This window comes from Plectrocnemia conspersa, unplaced genomic scaffold (assembly GCF_051122295.1).
Source record: "Plectrocnemia conspersa isolate PC_06_02 unplaced genomic scaffold, ASM5112229v1 ptg000005l, whole genome shotgun sequence".
Classification (NCBI taxonomy): domain Eukaryota; kingdom Metazoa; phylum Arthropoda; class Insecta; order Trichoptera; family Polycentropodidae; genus Plectrocnemia; species Plectrocnemia conspersa.
Window position 1 is genome coordinate 16,172,612 of NW_028277169.1, and position 12,329 is coordinate 16,184,940.

At 28.0% G+C, this 12,329-nt stretch overlaps 1 protein-coding gene across 6 annotated transcripts in view; it reads left to right on the plus strand.

Moving 5' to 3' along the window:
- LOC148234949 (irregular chiasm C-roughest protein-like) overlaps positions 1–12,329 on the plus strand; it is a 306,152-nt gene that overhangs the window by 160,970 nt on the left and 132,853 nt on the right. For all 6 annotated transcript variants that reach the window (XM_088186132.1, XM_088186136.1, XM_088186138.1 and 3 more), the window contains one exon: positions 3,621–3,656. The gene's annotated coding sequence lies outside the window, so the exon portion shown is untranslated. The remainder of the gene's footprint in view (positions 1–3,620; positions 3,657–12,329) is intronic.

Sequence of the window (12,329 nt, forward strand, 5' to 3'; positions counted from 1 at the left end):
TATATATATATATATATATATATATATATATATATATATATATATATATATATATATATATATATATATATATATATATATATATATATATATATATATATATATATATATATATATATATATGTATATCAGAAAAAAGCGAATAAATTTAAACTATTAAAAAATCATTATTTTTTAGTAAAATTGTATATAATAAATTAATAAAGTAAATTATTTTTATTTAGAAAGACGAAGTCGATTCTCAACTAAAGACTATAAGGGATGCAATTATTTTGATACATCAATTTTAACATATGCATATATACATATATTTTTTTATAATTAACCTCATTGTTAATTAAATTTATTTGTTATTAAACAGCTTCATTCAGCTGAGTAATGGGTATGTGATGAAAACTCCTCAATATCCTTTCATTTACGCAACGGCAATCAAAGAAACGGCTTCGGTCATCAAAAATCCGTTCACGTGAATTCTGTCGAAAGCGTAAATAGATTCGCTGATTTTTATACGCGATTTGAATGCGAAACGAGATTGATATCGTTCGATTCCGGTGAAAAATCGCACGGAGGCGTAGAAACAAATAAAATGAATCACCATCAGCTTCATTATCCCAGATGAATAAACCAGGACCGTTTCAGCGTATTTTTTGCGATGCTAATCAAAAATGAATTTGCTATCATATATTAAGTCAGTCCAGCGTTTTATAAGATCTTATAAAAATAAACACCGGACCTAAAAACGTACTACTTTTAAAGCTATATTTTTTTTATATTAACGGGAAATAAGAATTTAAGAAGAAACTGTATTTAAAGATATTTTTTCCTAATCAAAATAGCATATTTTTATTTTAAGATTTTAATAGAATATACAAGCTTGTTTTATTAACCCCTTTTAATGATCTTTACCTAAAAATCAAAACGATTTTTTATTATAAGCGTATTAAATCATAAAAAACTAATAATTTTTAATAGTTTTAGTCAATGAAATTAATGTGTTGAAAACAAGCATAAAATTTTTAGAAAGTTATAAAAATGCATTAAAATAAATAAATATAATAATTTACACACACACTTAAGACTATTGTGTTAAACATATAGTTCAAAAAGTTTATTTAACCATTTAGCTCTTAGCTTACAGCAAAATATTTTAATATTTAAAATTTTCCTTACACATATAAAAAAATTTATCATAAAATACTTGAGGTTAATATGCTGCTTAAAAATATTATTTCTATAGCCATATTAATGATTTGGTAACATTTTTGTATACCATATTACAGATTTGATTATTTTTAATAATATTTTTCTAATATGTTTGACATACCTGGTAAGATACATATCGTTCTGTATCGTTTGGTTCTTTCCTAGGTTTGAGTAAAATAAAATTTGAGCGACCTTCCATTGAGTTAGAAAGTAGTTTTATTTAATTACTGAGCTTAATATGATGATCAATAATTTTATGACTTTTACCAGCAGTTCTTTTATAACTTTGCCGCTTATTAGGTCATATCTCGGTATCTTCTTTGCGTTCATATATTAATATATTATGTATTTTACTTATTATACTGAGAATTTTTGAATTGTAAAGATGTAAATTTATTAGTTAAATAAAGTTTAATAAAGAAATAACTAATTTCACTGAACTATATTTGTTAATTTAATTGTTTAAATTAAACATATAAGTAATATGTATTATACAATCGTTGATGCATTTACACAACGTTGTTTCACCGATTGAGAGCTACATATATATAAATGGAGACTCAAGGATTTATAGAATGAAAAATTCAATTAGGCCAAAAGTCGTTAATAAAGAAAAAACTCTAAAAGTTATGGTTTTACGACTTCAATATAAATTTACGCCCTAGCTTTTAACGGCAGATATAAATTTTGCGCTGCGTTTTAATTTGTAAAATTTTACGTTTTAAAAACAGGGGTGATGATGAAATGCACTATGTAGAAACATCTCTTGTTTTGCAAATTACTCTACCAAAAAGGCAATTATGCAAAAATTAACCGCGGTTTAGAAGACGTGTAAAGCGTTGCGGGTGTGCAGCGTCGCTTATGACTTTTTAATCAGCGCAATTACAAAGTCTTGTACACATGGATATTAATTTTCAGGCTCAGTGGTTTTTCCCGAGCGTCGACAAGCCGAGCTTTAATTAAAAATATTTTATAATTAAATAATGGCTTAATTAGAAAATTCGATTCTTTGTTTAGCGTTTCTGCTATGATTCCGACGATCAATTATAATTAACCTCTCAGCGCTGTGTTTAACAATTCGAAATTATATTGTTTTACAAGGCACAAAAGCTAATGAAAGTCATACGAGGGATGGTGTGAAATATTCTGACCTTTAAGAGAATATCTAATAAATTTATTTAGTTGTAATTAATCTTAAGAACAATAGTTTCAATTGGAGAGAGAGATGGATTTCAAATGAAATAATTTTACTCCTGTTCTAATTATAAAACACTTTAGCACTTAACAGTATTCACATCACAGAGTAAAATATGATGTTGATAATATTTAAGTATTTTTTTTTTCAAAATTTACTTAACAATCAAATTGATAGATCAATTATAAAGATTTTTACAAAATCACTTTAAAACTTTTCCCAGAAACGTTATGAAATTTTGCACTTAGTAAAACATTGTGCTTAAAAATTCTTAATCTATCCCCAAGTTTAGTACAACTCGTCACTGGGGACGAAACTTAGATCATTAGCATCTAGAGTCTGCAACAAAATTTCCTGCCGTGGGTTAAGATGGGTACAAATGTCAAATTCAAAGTGGTTTCCTCCGTCGAGAACGTTTTGTCCAGCATATTCTAAAACTGTGACCATTCTAATTGATTACAAGCCTCACAAGTCGACGGAAATCATTATAAGAAAAAGGACTACATGATTGAATACGAACATGTGATTATTAAGTAACGTCCATTCGTGTTGAATACATTCCAACACTTGTTATGATGTATGTGTCGTTATGATCGTTAAGATAATGGTCATATGATTTGAACTAATGATGTAGGATGAATGTTTTTTGAACATGGAATATTATTTTCACATTACTATTATCGCAGTTCGTAGTTAAACTGTTTTTACTGCCGCAAACGTAACGTGATTCAGTTAACACACGTGAGGAGATTAAAATATTTGTGAGTGTGATAATTTGTATGTATTTATTATTTATCAATATATAATTACAGAGAAATATTTAGAGATACTACATTTAAAGAAATAAGAATCGAAGCTTAAACACAAAAACGTGTTAGCTGCGTTATTGTCAAATTACGATGGAAATTAATGTCGACAAACAGCGGATTTTGTATTATCAAAGGCGGGTGAAAACAAGGGGTACCTTTTGTTTATCTTTTGGGGTCACCCTGTATTCATTCGTTAAAAACTGTTTGCTTAGGGGCCTCTCGCTGAGCGCGATTTGAATATACATTTTAAATTAAATACAAGGATTTAACCCGTTTCTAACACTGTTTACTTATAACGTTAGGTGTATTAATAAATTTTGGTTACAGGTTCAAGTTACAGTGACGCTTGAATTAGTAAAACGTGTGCAAATTTTAAAACTTGATTTTAATGTTCTATTTTTATTTTGTTTCAGAGTAAACAACGGTTACTGTGAATGAGCAATTACACTGTAAGTATTACGATGACTATTTAAGTAGTTAAAGAAAATTAAAAATTATTAAATAAGCTTTTTATCCTAAATGTAACTCAAGGTAACTTAAATTTTAAATAAATCTTATTAAGATTTATTATCTTAGGATACAAAAATGTATTTAACACTAAGATAAAATATTTATGTTTATTTATAAGCACATTAGTTTTTATTATAAAAATATTTTAATTGCTTTTTATAATTAGTTATGCTATTACATTTATTATTACGATATATCATACATACAAGTTAAATAATTTTTTTAGTGTTTTTTTATAAAATATTGCTAATAATACATATTGTGTAATTATTTTTCAGAATTTATTTTAATTTTTTTCGTATTTTTTATACAATAATTCGTAATATATTTTCTAAAATTTTTAACCCTGCAATGTATTTTTTTAAAAATAAAAATAGGAAATATTTGGTATTCAGATAGAAGATTTTAGAAGACTTTGGATATATATTTATATATTCTTAAACGCTTCAATAAAGTACAAATTTTATTTATTTATTTTAAATAATGTCTTTACTGCTTTCATATTTCTTAACAAAATAAAACACTACTGACTATTATCGTATGATGTTAGAGTGCAGAAAATCCTTGATATTGCAGTCCAAATTTGAGTCCACATGCTTTCTTATTAAAGCAATTAAAAAAATTTAGGGCACCTTTTCGATTTACTGCCATTATTGTTCCGTCAATTAAGTGGATACCTTATATTATATTACAAAATATAAAAAGCACCTCTATATTATTTGGCTCTCTGGATTTTGCACACTTGCTTGAAGAAAGTTTTCCTTGAAATTTTTGCCATCTTAACGATGAACGTATTGCACTTAATATTATTACTACAAATTTATTTTTCTCTCATAAAAAAGCATTCTTCCTCAATCTAAAATGGTCTAGCTATTATGCTGATTGGCTAACTTTGTGGGTCTTTGTGGGTTTTTTTATTGGTATTACTGCTTTGCACTTTTCATAAGGGTTGTCCACGTGAATTTATTTATCAAGTACTTGTTATATCCACATTAGTTTTATGTATAACTAATTTGTAGTTTATCAATTTATCTATATTTTTACCCCCATTTATTGCACCTGAATTGTTATTTTTTTAAGTCTTTTAACTGATACATATAGCGTAAAACTTGTATCGTTATTAACCATATTGACAAAAACACAATAATATCGCATTTTTAACTCAATTTAAATGATGAACGATTTAACATTTTTACTTTTATAAATATTTTTACTATAAAAGCTGATGATGAATTGGATAAAGTTACCACTCGAAAACAATACAAACATACATAATAATTAGTTAAAAATATCTTCAACTAAGTATAACAAATTTTTGCATTTTTTTCACGATACTGTAGTTGTAAATTTATTAGTATCATATGTATAATTATCCCAAATATATTAAATATTTTAGCAATAAAATCTAGTGTTTTCGTAATTCTTTTTAAATAACTATTGCATAATCAATTGACAAATTAGGTCTATATATAAATATATAATATTTCATTTTATTTTGTCGGAGTGGGTTCTTAGATCATCATTACAAAGATAAAACCGCCGGCCGGTTATAGTAATAGAAAATCGCAAAAAAAATATTCGTAGTTTAAATAATTTGGATCTTCCGAGAAAGTATGCATGTTTTTAAACGTCTGACACGAACTTCTTTATTAAGTTTTTTTCTGAGCGTCTTTTTTATTACTTAAACCAAAATAATTTTAAGAGTTCAAGTATTAAAATTTCCTTTCAAGAAGTATTCACCTTTACTTATGTAGCGTTATCAAAACGGCAGTGAATGTACACTTTTTAAAAATATATGTACAAATTTAATTATATATACTAGAAAATGCTTTATAAAATTTCTCGAAAAATGAAAATTCTCGATTTGCCATTATTTCTAGAAATTCTCGAGAAGAAACACTAATTAAAACGCCCTGGCGTCATGTACTAATTGGTAGCATTTCAAAGTAACCGATGTTTTTTAATGTTGTTAATCTAGATTAGGTATATCAAACATAATAAATATTATTATACATAAGTTTTAGTTATATAATCATATTTACAGACGCTGTAGATGCTCGGTGTTGCGCTTTATCTTGCTCCATGTTTAATAAAATATAAATAATACACACACTGTCTTACAACAAAACTTACTATAATAACTCAAAATGTTAATTTAACAATCAAAGCGTCTATGTTATTGATAAGACGTTTTTGACAGTTCAAAATCAAAATTAAATTCTCATTTATTAATTATTATTAAATGTCGATAATCAACGAGGGTATAAAATAATAAAAACGTTCGGATTTTCATTATAAGGAATCAGCAAAAAAAAACTTTGGACAGGCGATTGATTCGCTTGTCAAATTGGAAATTGTCCTAATATAGCGGAAGCGAAATCCCTGCTCCGACGGCAGCACTTCTCAAATATTCAGAACGGGCCACCCCCTTCGTATCCGGCACGAAATGTGATTGATACAGTGTAATAGCGGTGGCACACTTCCACCGCTCAGGTTGACCTCGCAGGCTCAAATTGACATTCAAACGTGGGCCGCATATGAATCGGGCCACAAACGACAAATAAATATATGGAACGGTTTACTCGCTTCATATAAAATATATATATTCAATATGAGTATCATACCTAAATGTTGTATGCGGCGCGCATATATACAGCCTGATTCAAAACAATATCAATGGTTTCTAGTTTGGAGAAAATTATATACAACATATTAAAATTTTATACAAATCATGTGTTATGTAATTAGATTGATAATTTTATTTTGTTTAATTAGTAATATGGAAAGTAAATCTGTCTTTATCTACTACATTATTTTGTGTTCCTGATGCGTAACGTCGTTACGAAAAAATATTTTTAGAATTAATTCTTGAAACCTGTTTCATGGTATGGTATTACAGCGGTACGAAATATTATTGTTAGAGAGGGTTCGAAAAGTAACTATAAGAATACTCAATAAACTTACTAAAGGATAGACTCGACAAATCGTCGACGCTCAGCATTTTTCAGCTGCAGGCTATCTAGTGCTCTTATTCTTGAATGTATCTGTCGGTAGATTAGCACTCGCTGACTTTATTCTGGCTTGGGCCATTCACCTCTAAAGATGTCTTTGGCGATAGATATAAAGTACTGTGTGTAATTTTTATGTGTACTATTTTTATTTCTCAGTATTTTGCTTATAAAAATGCCATTTTAAATTCCGATGTTTTATAAACATTGGTACTTGAGGCAAACTGAACACGCAACACATTGTTTATGTTACTCTTAACGATGAAAATTACTATACCTTTATTTGACCCTATTAAATAAAATAAAAATACTTGTAAAAATCACATATCACGAAACAACATTTTTTTAAGTTATCTTAAAAGGAATAACGTATTCCGTAACGTCTCAGATTAGTAACTCTGAAGTTGCGGGTTCGAGCCCCGGCAGCGGCACTCGAATTTTTATTTATTTTAAAAAACGCACCATTATAAATAAAATGATAATTTATAACTAATAAAATAGATTTCACTGACTCCCAAAACTTTCAGTCTGATGGATAATACTTTCTTGTAGGTATTTAGTGTATCTAATTGAATTACTCAGTTGGTACAGATTTTCCCCGTTGTAACGCATTGGGCTTTATGCCTGTCAGGTTATAACGAAAGATTTAATAAAAATAAATAAAATAAAATTTGACAGATCTAATCAATTTATGCATAGTTACTTCTTAGGACCCTGAATATTATAAATATTTTATTGAGTGCCATCCTTTCTAATGTTACTACGTTACACTTCAGTATTTTCTTTGGATCATATTTATTTGATATAATAATTGCTTTGCAAAAAAGTATACTAACGTTTTTATGAAAATAATTAATATTATTTTTTTTTTAAATTGGGAATTTTTTTTTATTAGTTATATAATATAACTAGAATTAATGAGTAACAAATTAATAATAATTACATATGTCTTTAATATACAAAAATATATATATATATAAATAGATGAAACTTTATTTTTATTATTACTATGGATGTTTATAAAGTACAGATAAAAGGTTAATAAAGAAGAAACGATATAAGTCTGAAAAACTGCTGTATACTAAGCTTAAGGGCCTTTTAGACTTTTCTGCATACCCTACTTTTTTAAGTTTGGAAAAGTAACGCTCTGCCTTATTCTGACACGTTTCAGCTTTTGCTTTCAGTTTCTTGTGTATTAAAGGACTTCTAGTGAAGTTCACCGTCAACATGTTTTTGTTAATATAAAAAACTTTATTAACAAATTAGAAAGATAAGATTTTGTTGATTTTGTTGACGTTTATTACCGACAAACTCACTCAAGATATTAAAAAAAATCATTTTGCTATATGTCAATAATTTTTAAGCTATTGGAAGCTTTGCGCAAGTTCGGTGGTAAATTAGAAAGCGTCCGCATAAATCAAAATAATCATTCACAGATACAAAGACGTGTTCTTATGGAAAATAAAAAAATTTAAAAATACTTTCTGGACGCGAAGGCCCTAAAAAATCACTAAGAATCACTAAAAAATTCGATCGTTTTTTTATTCTATATTAAGTACAAAGTTTATTTAGGATAGAACTGCCGTGACGATGTACTTTTATGGCTATCAATTTATTATGTTAATACTGATGCTATCAGTTGTATTGATTATTTTATCGTGCTATTTTATATACACACACAATGAGAATTTCATTAAGCCGAAGCTCATTGCGCAAATCGCATTTATTTTAATTTCTTCATAACACAGCCCAAGCTCGGAAAGTTTGCCTACTTTGTTCAATTTCCACCGTTAACTACCCCTCGATGGTATGTTTGCATGCGACACCACCTAGTGAACCACCCTTAGTCTCACCCCATATCTGAGTCCAGTCAGCGGAATCGATAGAACCACTTTTTCACCTTCATCATTTTCGCCAGTGTCAGGGGCTGACCCATGAAACTTTTTACTTTTCCACCCCCGTACTAGTTATAATATGTGTATAACACTTTTAGCTGTGGAATGTGTGTATGTACGCACAAACTCAGGTGCAAAATGGCCGTTATGAGTTTTTAACTGCAACGTTGGCTCGCTTGCGTGTTAAGAGGTGTTTTTTTTTTACCGGCAAAAAAATAGAAACGTTAGGAATTTTACGAGCGTGCCCCTATTTATGGTGCATTCGGCATAATACGACGGAAATCACGTAATTTCATTTACGGCGCGGAAAATCCTCTCTTTAATGAATTGTGTGTATGCGTGTTCACTAGGATACGTGTGTTTGTAAGGATACAAGCCTGGTTGAACAAGATAAGGCGCAAACAAAGAAATTGCACAAAGGAGAGATAAATAAATAGACAAATGTAAAGTGTGATAAGAAAAAGTGGATGCGGGGACGTTGATCAAGTGTTGGACAGAAAATCTGTTTAGATTTTTGGATGATAATTAAACCTTTTTGTTAAACTAGTAATTTTGCAAAAATTCAAAGCTATTAAAGTTGTGAAATAGAACAGGGTAGATTGTAAAGGCATAGATCATATACATATGTTATTGGCTGGCATATTCAATGCAAGGTTAGGTTAATTCCTAAGAAACCATTATTTTATAATGAGTTGCCTTTTGTTTTAAGTGGTTTTGATTTCCAGTTTTGTTTTCATCATTGCAATAATTTTGATCACAATTATTTATACATGCAAAGCAAAGCATTAAAAAAAATATATGCGCAATCAAATAATCCAAAGCAAAAAAAAAACTATAATAAAGAATTTTACATAACTGGAAGTAAAACGTCAGGAAAATAGTTATAAGTTGAATTTTTTAAACTTATAATTGATGATCAAATTAGATTTCACGTGATATTAAATTTTATTCTAAATTATGAAAATCGCATGTATTTATAATTTTTGTTAATTTTAGGGAATTTTATACGGGAATAACAATTGCCAATATAGAATTTAGCTATTCTATTTATTTGCTTCTTCATAATTATTTATTTATTACTTATCTCCCGTTGCACCTATACACATGCATTATCTTATTGCGTTATAACGGGTTAAACACAATAAGTAGTGAGACTGGCGTTCTAGCTCCATTTTATTTTTAAAAAATCATCCCGACTTTTTTTGTGAGACAAGGAAAATCTAGGAAAACCTAATTAATGATGGTCGATCAAAATTAAAAATATGTAATAATTACTAATTTCTATCTCCTAAAAACGATAGTAATTGAAAAACACGGGTTCATATAATATTCGATTAGACTAATTCTTGATAGGACTCAAACCAAGGCCTATCAAGAATTAGTCACTCTATTATGCTGGTATTGTCATTTAATTTTATAAATACAAATATTTAAAAATAAATCAATGACCCTTTTTCAAAACATATTAACTGCACATTAAACTCAACACAGGTGTTTTTTTGCTTTTGGATTAAACAAGTCATATTTAATTTCTATCGTGTCTTGGAGATTATTGATACGGAATTAGTGATATATAATTTATTTCTTAATAATCATTACGGGTTTGGTTAACCTAGAGTTTTCTAATTTCACAGATAAATATCTTTATGAATAATTTATTTTTTTAAATACGTTTATTTCAATAATATAAATAATTTTACAGACATACATTTGTACGTCAACAATTAGTTATAAGCTTAATTTATTAAAAAAAAAATAAAAGACAAGCGTTTGTGTTTCTAATTTAAGAAAAAAATAAAAACTCCTTTCAATTTAAGCAAAATAAAAATACAGGAAACAAAAAAATTAAAAACAATTAATTTAGTGATAGTTTGAGTACACCTCATTGAAGAACTAAATTTATTAATATGTTGTTTTTAGTCTCTAAAGCCATGTGTTTCAGCATTTTGTGCTTGTATTAAAATTTACAGTGATTTAATTGTTGGTATTTTAAGGCTAATATGCATATTTTAAGTAAAATACATAAAAATGCTTTTAAAGAGTGCCTTATTTACATTTAAGTATGCAATAATATACTACATCGTATTTTATTATTTATTATAAAAAAAGAGAGCAAAAATAAAACTTTTTATAGAGCACACAAAAAGCCAATTACGACACTGTATATCTGTTTTAATTGTAAATTATCTTACTCTTGTTAAGTGAATTGGCTTGTAGCTGTGATGTTAACTTAAAATATCATTATTTTTATATTTCTTTGTTATCTTAAGTGTTATCACGTACCCACTTTTTATGAGGTTTGAGTGTTTGAAAGAAAAAAAACTTTTCGGCTTGAATTAAGCTAAATCACAATATACATATTATTAATGCGGTATTTTCATCAAGTCGTTACGCCGCCCACAGAAAAAAACCAAAAGGCAATATACGCACACAATATTCCGAACACAGCGTAACCTTTTTTACCAAATTCGGCACTTGACGCGTTAAATTCACCAGCGATAAAATTAGATGGCGTGACGACGGCGAAATAATCAATTTTTACCGGCAACACCGTTTCGCAATCGCTGCCGCACCTCAATAAATCGCATTAATTTCCCCGCCGAACCTATTCCCTTCGCCGGGGTCATATTTGAGCTTTTAATTAGCGATTAAATGAGAAAAATGACTGAGACGGGTGTCACTTTTGCAGAAATGGTATAGCGCCAGCGCCACCGCAAAAACCTCTTTCGGCACGCGACTATTCTCGCGGCTCGTTTAGAACGCGGAAATTCGCACAAAGGGCGGGCCCTTACGACCCCTGCGGCGTTTGAGTAGTCTGGGCTCCATCTTTGATCATCCCTGGTGTTCTCAAAGGTTTGTTGACTCTTGGATGTAAAGGGAAAATTTGCATACGGATGACATGATAATTTTTTCTATTATTTTTTTCTGGCACTTACGACATGATAAAAATAATTTGAGAAATCACCATAGATTCAATTAAAAATTGCATAATCAATATTGTTTTGTATTTAAAAGTCTTAATATTTACAATTTTGTCTTAAAAAAAATTATTCCAAAATTTAGTAGCGGTCATTCAGACCTTAGCATAGGTATAGAACAATCAACTGGTAATTCTCTATACCAGAATGTCCTGCCTGTTTAGCCTTTGAGATTTATATAATGATATAAAAGTAAATCTATACAAATAGTGCTAGAAAAAAATTACCAGAATAATATAAATATTTTATTTTTATTTTTATAAATTTAAATAAAAAATAAAAATTAAACATATTATTGAATTTTGTGGCGAAATATTGCCTTTTCAAACATCACAAGCAGGCCTATAATTATAAAATCGACAAAACACATATATGTAGAAAAATTAATTGTATTTATATTAATTAGCAAATATAGAAATCAGATAATCATCTAAAAATTTATTTTTTATAGTGATTTTTATAAATCAAAAATTCATATTTTTTAGCATATTTTAAACCCTTAATTTAGATGAAAAATATAAAATACGAATTTTAACTTGATAATAACAATTTACCGTACATTAACATAAAAATGAAAATAATAAAAAAATATAATAATACAATTGCAGTATCTATTATAAATAACAATATTAAAAAATAGTGAAGTTTATTAGATATATTTATCTTAAAATATACAAAGAATAAAATTTAAATGTATGTGAAAAATAATATGTATTTATTTATTGAAACTA